This window comes from Corvus hawaiiensis, chromosome 10 (genome assembly GCF_020740725.1).
Source record: "Corvus hawaiiensis isolate bCorHaw1 chromosome 10, bCorHaw1.pri.cur, whole genome shotgun sequence".
Taxonomy (NCBI): Eukaryota; Metazoa; Chordata; class Aves; order Passeriformes; family Corvidae; genus Corvus; species Corvus hawaiiensis.
The window spans coordinates 20562718-20572038 of NC_063222.1; positions in this window are offsets into that span (position 1 = coordinate 20562718).

Consider the following 9321-nt stretch of genomic DNA (forward strand, 5'->3'; position numbering starts at 1 on the left):
AATATGGCAGGGCTGACACTGATTTTTTTTCTTTATGGTGAATTCTTTGCCTCTCAGTTTCAGTTACTCAGTTGTTAGCCCAGGAATGCGGGGCTATTTCTCTGGAAGCTCCACAGGGAACAGTGCTATCAGCTGCCACAATTCCTGTTTATCCCCCCGGTGGGACACATGGCACGAGGGAGGCTGGAGCAGAGGGCTGCAGGAGTGGGGTGTCCTCCTGCAGAAGGAGGTGAACACCAGCACCTGGAGCCCCTCACTGCCACCCACCCACTGCTGCTGCGCCAACTCAGAGGGGCCTCAGCCAGCGAAATGTATGGAGAAGCATCCATGGCAAAGACAAATGAGCAGGTTTAGGTGTGAATGGGTTTGTTGAAGTACAATGGTTAGAAGAACAGCTCTGCATTCCCTGGATGTGTCAGCAAAGGCCTTCTGAGAGAGGGAGTGGTCCTGGGAGACAGTTGGGAGGCAGCAGACTCCTCTAGTTGGGACTCTGGGATGCAGGAGTGGGTCTAGTTTCTACTTCCACTAGAGAGGTGCCAAGCACTCTGAGTTTTCCTAGCCATAAGAATTACAGATCAAATGGTATCTTTTTCTTCCAACTTTCTGTCTCATCTGATTAGTTTGGATGCTCTTCTAGTGGGCAGTTGCACCAGGGCCACAGTCTCAGAGGGGACCTCACTGCTGCTGGAATATAAATTATGCTGCAAAGATTATTCTACAACTGTATGAATTGCTTTTTCTGCCATTTAGGTTGTAAAGCGCTAGCAGTGTGCAGTAGAAGATTTTCAGGCTATTGTGCTTTTATTTTGGACTCAGACCTGGATCTTGTCTCCTGCAAAACGCTGCACCTAATGCTTAGTAGGATGTCGTATCCTGCATTTTGCACATCTGTATCGTTAGCTGGAGAAGAGAGGGAAAAGGGGAAAGAACAAAAAAATCCACCTTTGTGTAACTAAAACCTCTCGGTGGTGTTTGTTTAGTGTGAAAGAATGATTAGTAATTTTTAGTGATTAGCAATTTTCTCCCTCAGGTGTCTTTTGTGCATTCCCGTAGAGCTCACAAACACAAACAACCTGCCAAATGGGAAGGAAAAGCTGAGACACAAAATGTTATATTTAATTTTTTAAATTTTACTATTTTTAAACATCAACTCTAATCAACAGAAGGAATATAGTCCTTTTTTTTTTTTTTTTGTAGAAGCTATGTAGTTATCTATAGATTTCCATATATTATGTATAGATTGTAGATATAGATACAGGGGAGAAAGCTCATCTAGGTATCTATATAGATATAGATGGATATGGATAGATAGATATCTAGGTGTGCTTTCCCCTCTTCCCTGCATCATTTAGAATGGAACAGAGATAAAAGAAACCTCTCGCTTATGACAATTTCCCCTTCTCTCCCCTCCCCATAACATGCTGAGGAAATTGTACTCTGGTTTCCAGGACTGGTTTTCTCTGCCCCATTGTGCAACAAAAAAGTGATTATTTTTAATGTGGTCAACAAAGCAGCATTTTTTCCCTTCTCCTTTTTCCAATTGATTCTGCTGCAGGAGGGATCTTGATTTATTGTATGAGTGAGGAACATAGGGCCAGATTCACACGTGGGTAACTCTTACTGGCGATGCTGGAGTTACATCAAGGATGGATTTGACCCATGATCTGTTATTTTTTGCCTTAACTGCAGCTTGTCTGCAAAACCTCAGTCATTACATCTGGTTAGACTAGAGACTTAGCAACCAGTGTGGCCTCAGCATTTGCTTTTATGAATCATTCCTTGTCTCATATAAAGAAATCCAAGACAAGCTGAACATGGCTGCTTAGTTTGATGGCAACCACACACTTGGCCCACCTCAGGGCTGTGTGTCTAACCCTTTCCAGGAGCTGGGAAAATATTCTCAGCTGAAACCATCCCATTTAGTGCTGCTTTTACAATAGGAATAAGAACATTCACTGCATTTACTGTAGGGAAAGGTGCTGCAATGAAACCATTGTAGACTGAAGCTGTACACATGTAGAAGTGGTGCCATCTCTTCCTGGCTGCCTCATTAATTTCCTACCCCACTCGTCCACCCCAAGGAACAAGAGGGCAAATTAGAGTCTGCAGCCAGTCAGCCTTAAACCAGTAAAGCCAGCAGCAGTGGTGGGTTTTCACGTGGTTGTTTTACACGAAAATGACCTGGGATCTGCTAACATTTTGGAGATGTCACTGAATGGGCCCTCCGTGAGACACAGCTTCCAAAGCTTCAGATGTTTTCTCATAATAAGGCACAAACTCCTCCAGGGCTGGATGTGAACTAGTAACAGAGATAAAAAGCTTATTTCATAGCGCTCCTGGAAAATCTGAATGGGCAGGTGGGAGGGAAACTGAGGAAACATGGAGTCCTTCATAGTTTCTCCAGGCCTTCTCTTCAAATTTGTTGAGGTCCTCAAGCTCATACCATCCAATGCCCTAAGCTGAGTCACCCTGAGAAATAGTTTATGAGATAAACAAGTGCTACATAAACTGAAAAGCAGATTTAAACAGGGAGCTTCAGAAAGATGATGAGTGGGTTTTGTTTTTGCTTTGCTGTTTTACTTTTGAGTCAGAGGAAATTATTAGCTCTTCAAATTTCCCCAGTACTCAGGAATGTGACTACTCAGTGGCCACCTTGAAGGATGGGATGCAGACAGACAGCTTGGAAGCCTTGGGTTTGAGTTTTCTCTATCTTTATTTTTTATAAATGATCATGATGCTGATCATTTAAATGGGTAAAATATGGCATCACACACACACACACACACACACACACACAGTTTTCTACAACCAGCCTATTTCCTCAGCTTGCTGCTCTCCCTGGATCTTCATTTGACTGGACAGCTTGAGGGATGGATGTAAATGTGATTATATTTTTATGTCCTTTCCTGGCTGCCAGAGATTCCTCATTTACTTGGGCAATGCAATTTGCCTTTTTGGCTTAATGTTTGCCCTCACAGTTGTCTTCTCCCACCTTTTGGCGCACGTGTATATAAAGGGATCGAAACAGGGCTTGGGACCACTCGTGTGTGCTGCTACCACAGAGGAAGGGAATTTCTTATGCAGGCAACAGCACTCAACTTTAGGCAGGCTGCCTGGAAAAACCTCTCTTTAGGCAGTACCTGCACCCCCAGGGGACCTGGCAGCCCACCCTGGGCTCAGTGTGGTGCTGTCAGAGCACTCGGATTTGGGAGCACACGCAGCCAGGGGCCCAAGCAGGAGCCTCCAAGGGGTTTGCTGACAGAGGGGATGGATCCAGCCTGGAAATGTTAAGATGTTTGGGCTGCTGTTGCACACTGTTGCAGAGAATGCCAGTCCTCCTCAGACTCCAGACTAGATGTTCTTGGCCAAAGAAATTACGATTTCCTGGTGGAACATGAGCTACTTTTAAAAAATATTGTGAAATTTCTACAAGTGCTTCTGTGTAAAGAAGCAAAAGAGGATTCCACAGAATAAGTAAATTTTGATTTGTTTAATATTAGAGTTAGCAGATATTTACAGGGGAGGGGGCCTCTCTTGATGAGAGCAGCATTTTCCAGGTGCTACTTCTGTTTCTTCCTTCTGTTGTTCCCAGGGTGGGATCCTTGATCTAGTCAAGCTTTTTACTCACTGTTTTTTGGACTTGTAACTCACACGGGAACATTCTGACCTCATACAGTGCTTTTACATCTCATAGTATCACTCAGCAGGATTACTCTCCATTTATACTTTATTAAGCAAAGAAATTATTATCACCTTCTCTTTGAGAAGGGAAATCTGATAACTGTCTGATTTAGTAATGGTTTGGCTGGCTGAGAGAGGATAGGTAAGAGAATTGCTCTGAGGTCCCAAGAATAAAAGCACTGTGGGAAAGTCAGTGTAGAACTCAGATTAATGGAGGAGTAAACTGAGGCACAGACTAACCAAAGTGATGTAACAAAGTCTGTACCTGCCAATGCCCACAGTAGGGACCAGTAGAAGATGGTGCCTTCCACAGATTCAGTCAATGGGAACTGGTCCAAGAAGACTGGTACAAAAAATAAACGTGAAATAGTTTAGAGGAAAACTGCTCGAAACTGAGCAAATAGAGTTATGCCAGTGTTTGTTTTGGAAACACAGTGTATGCTTAGGTGAGAAAGTGTCCCAACTTGCAGCATATTTTATCTTGCCTTTAAACAGAGCTCCTCTAGGCTTTACACGATAATCACTTTTCCTCCTTTGGAGAAGAATGACAGCCCATCCATTTGATACATGACAAAAATGAAGAAAACAGAGGCCAAACACAAACTCGGCAGAGCAATCTGCCATAAGAATCAATCACTATTTTCCTCTTCTTTGGAAGATAATTAAGTGCTAGAGCTCATGTTTCCTTACCTATGAAAATAAGATATTTATCATTTTGACTACAATTCTAACATGTATCCATACATTCTCCAGGATGCTCTGGCTTATTGCTTTTGACCAAATCCACATTGATGTAAGACCTGGGTCTAAATATTCAGTCTGAGAATGTTCACAGTCAGCCTGCTTGAGTCCAGTGATAGAGCAATCCTGCTCTTCTCCACGACTGGTGTCTATGTTAATTAGATGCTGATAATATCCTGAACTTTCACCTGGGTTTTCCTATCTGCTGCCTCTTGGACAGGGAAGAGCCACCTCTGGAACCATGCTTTTGCTCTCCTTCACATCCTTTTTCAATGTGAGGAAAGGAGTAGGGTATCAGTGGGATTTTCAGAAAAAAACCCAAATGCAATTGTAACAAATTGCAGTGATGACCTTTCAGGAGGAGGAAGAAGGGGTAGTGAGAGAGGAACATAAATCCTCCACTTCCCACCCAACCAGCTGAATGCCAGTATTTGATTTGTTTAGAAACCAAGTTACCTGAGTTCTCACCTTTGCTGCTTGAATTCTACCTTTTCTTTCCCCATCAGGAGTTTCTGTGAGTCTGAAGAGCTCTTTTCCATTTTGTCTCAATTCTGTTTATATTTATTTCTTCCTGCAATGCTCTGGTTCAAATCCATCTTGACTCCAAGGGATCCTGACAGCAAAGTTAGTTAGGAAGCAGAAACCTAAGTGCTGCAAGTGGTCTTTGGGATATCCAGCCTCAGTTTAGTTTTCAGGAGCGTGTCCTTCCTTCTGGAGCACTTTACTCTTGGTTGAGGTTATCATGTCCTGATTTTCTAACCAGTTACTTCTAAACTCAGTAAGCTCTCCAAAGCTTATCATATAGGCTTATCATATCTCTTGCTTTCTCTAGGCAGCTTTTCTCATAGATACCTGCCACCACATCCCCAAAGTTATCATCCCACCCTTTCAGGAGGAGAGATTTCTCTCAGATGGAGCTTATACTCTTTCTCCTGCTCCCTACTCTCTGCCAAATCTCCCACCCCAAGGACTTTGCCTTTTTTTTTTTTTTTTTTTAACTTCTACTGCTCAGAAGCCTCAGCTGATCACATGACAGATACCTCCTGACATCCTCTTAACTTTCTGTGCCTGGAGAGGGGCAGCTGATGGTGCAGGAGATGATGTGGAGTCCACTACACCTTTACACATGCAGGAAATAAATATTTCAGGATGTGCTGCTCTAACCTTTTGCTCTTCAGGCACTGAGCTAGAGATTGGTTCTTCCCCTTTATAGCTGGTGATGGATCTGTGCCCGTGCTCATGACAAACTTCCCACTCAGCGCTGGCCATTGCATTCTGTGACTTTGGATTTACAGCCATTTGGCAGTGATCCCATTTCTCAGTACAGGGCTCCTTCTAATTTGAGATAATATTTTTTTTCTAGGACAAAATGGAAAAACCACACGGCCAAACTTCAAGTTTGGGAAAATCGATGCCGGTTATCCACTAGGTGACACTGTTTACCTACAGATCTTGTCGAATTTGTGTGAAACCCCACATCTTTCCAAAGTAGCATACAATATATTTTGCTCTTAAAGCAAAAGAAGACTGGTTGCAGAGGAGAAGGAAAATGGGCTGTCAGCGAGGTATAATTAAGGGCAAACCTACAGTTATGAGACTTTATGGTCTGGTTTCAAACTATTTACTAAAATGCATTTTAAAAGCTGCTTTTTATCAGCCCCATTTCAAAGCCTTAGGAAATTGTTTTATTTAAAGAAAGAAAATAGAAAGAAAGGCAGGCACTCACCATCAGCACAAATCTCAGCCTGGCTCAGATTTTGTCTTGGAGAACAGTGTGAACAGAATTGCCTGGCAGCAGAGCCAGGGAGGAAGGAGAAAACAGAAGAATTTCTGCAATCTCATCTAAGGAGAGCTCAGTGCAAAACTGCTCTCCAACCTTGCAGACATTTCAGAATTTTGCATTTTCTCCCCAGTCTTAAATAAGACCAGAACTGGTAATCTCAATTTCTGAAAATTTGTTCTCTGAAAGAAAACAAAAACTGGTTAGATGCTGATTTATTTAATGCTTAAATATTATTTTATCCTTAATATATTTTCCCCTATAGAATCATGTGCTTCTCTTTGAAAAACAAAAAAATTTCATTATGAAATGCTGACCAAGTAAAAATGTTTAAAACTGAAAATCAAGTGGGCCAAAATCAAGAGCTTACCACAAGACCTATCAGCTTTAATTAATATTTTTTAATTAGAAAAATACAAATCTGCTTCTGCACACTAATACCGCTGGTGATGGCATTAGGGAAGTCTGTGCTAGACTTAGCTGTGATCTGGGAATCACACTTGCAAGGAAGCCGGACGAGTCTGTTTGAATTGGGCATGCATTCTGGAAAAACTTCGGAGAATTCCATTCTTTCTTCTCATTTATGCTGCTGACAGGCCAAAAGAAACTCTTCTCATCTGCAGACTTTAAGTCAGGCTGTCAGAAACACCAGTGACCTGCAAGTGTCAAGGGAGGTGTCTGGGGGGAGCATGGGGTGTTCAGGATCTCTAGGATGGGCACCTCCAGAGCGCAGGGAGGATTGCATGGGGACCTTCCAACCTCATGCTCTCCCTCTGTGAGTCAGCCCTTTCTATTTTTTTGTAACCACAGCCCATAAGTAGCTTATGGCCCAGTTCATGTTTAAACATGGCCAGAGATCACCTTTAATTCCACAGTCTAGCCACATTCAAATACAGGTTTTGGCTACAGCTCCAATCAGTCTCACAAAACACAGATTTGGGGAACATTTCTGTATGGTATTGTTCACACTTGCATAGGAAGTTTCTTTTCCCCTATCATTTGGGCTTTGGGCTTTTCCCTCCTGGGTTCTGAAGGAAAAGACTAGCTAAATTCAAGTTGGGTGTTTATTTTCTGAAGCCCTTTTCCTCATCTGCCCTCATCAGATACTCCTGGCTGAAACCCTGAGGTCTCCAGGCTTGGTTAACAGTGAGGCAGATCTTCAAATCTCTGAGGTACAAACCCACTTCCTAAGCTGCTTCCAACACACTCTGGTACCTCTTACAGCCAGAACACTGTCCAAATACCCCAACCAAAGCAAGATCCCCCTCATGCCTTCTGCTGAGCACTGGGCTCTCTCTTCATTTCTGAAGCTGTAGCTTCAGCTGAACCCCTGTAGCTCAGGGGTTTTCTAGATATTTGCAGATCTCCGGAGGTATTTTATTGCTGACAAAGTTTGATTCACCAGCAATAATGATGGAACAAGAGGCAAGTTTTTCTTCAAAGCTCTTGTGATCAGAGCATAGAAGATGGGAGGGCAAGAGAGGTACAGGGATGTTCCAGGGATTGTGCCCCTGAACCAGGAGCAGAATCGAGGTGTGCATGGACATCCTGTGGAGAAGGCACAGCTGTGCTTCCACCTCCATCTGTGTGATTTGCTGCATGGCCCCTGTTTCTGGCACTGCCTTTTTGAAATCCACACAGAATTAATTGATAATTGTGCAAGAAGCCTTGGGGGTTGGACAAGATAATAGCAGTTTTACAAGAACCTGGAAGGCACTGAAAAACTTTTATGGTGTTTTTGATGTAAAATTATTATTTTTCACCGCTGTTCAGTGCACACAGTAGCTGCTGGCACAGTTTCAATGGTTAGGTGGATGACATGTTATTTTTACATTTTCGAAGTGGCTTTGGGGCCTGACTCACGCACACAATACATAGAGCAAAGAGGAACAGAAGAACTGGTGTTAAGAACCAGTGAAGCCCCTGATTTGTCTTGTGGTGTGGGCAGAAACAGATTTTATTTTGACAAACCTAATTGGATTTTTGTCTGTGTCACTCTTCCAAAATTATTTCTACAGCATGAGGAAATGCCCAGGAGAAGGCATTGAGGTTAAGGGCCTCGTTTTCAGAAGACGTGGAACAGACCAGCACAGAGGAGCTTCTCTCAGCAATGTTCCTCAGGCTCAAACCTGAACATATTGTGTATTTCAGCCCTTATTGGGGCTCTCCTTCCCCATGATTGCTACAGACAGAAATTATTTCAAGCAAAATAGCTTTCACTTTCAAGTGAAAGCTTTGTAAGGCAAAGTATGGGGGGGTGGGAAAGGAGAAAAAGGAACTCGTTCTCCAGAGAGCTGAGTCTAGCAGACTCACTGCACTGGTGACACCGTCCAGATCTGAGGCTGCACCTCCAAAGGCAAAGGGCAGGAGCTAGTTTGTTTAATTTTGAATATTTGCATATCTCTTTCTCTCGCTGCATTGGTATCAGATCTGCAACAACCTATTAAAGCTTTCATTTGAATAGCCATTATATGCCTGAGAATGGAGACTGGGCTCCTTGGGGGCGCTTAGGAATAAACAAATCATTTGTGGCACATGTGTTGTTCAAGCTTCAAGCAAGGTAAATGGAAAATACAGATTATGGTGCCTCAAGTCCTCTCCATTTTCCCCACTTGTCAAACATTCCCAGATTCTTCAAAAGAAGAATCTAGCCATATTATTAGCAATAAAATGGCTTATAGCTGAAATTTTGAAAAGATTTAACAATGTTCTTTGCAGGAATTGTGTTTCTCATTACATAAATCTCCAGGCTCTCAGGCAAACCACCACCACCACAGTGAGCCATTATGTCCTGCTGTGGCGGTGTCTCCACTTTAAAAAGGTAAAGATTCAGGGCTTTTTGACTTTCTTGTTTTCCATTCTTATTCCTTTTAAAGGAAAAAACCCACCATAAACCCACAAACAACCAAACAATATATTCACCACAGAAAAGTCCCTGCAGATTCATCTGCACTGGGGCAGATTAGTCCCCATTTACACCAGTGACCCATGAATGGCCAGGGATGGGCTGGAGAGAGGATATGGGAGAACAAATGGGGGGACACAGGGGTTTCTGGATACCATTAGGAGTGGGTGCAGGCTCCTTCCCCACCTCAATGGTGCTAGCTGCAGATGCAGGT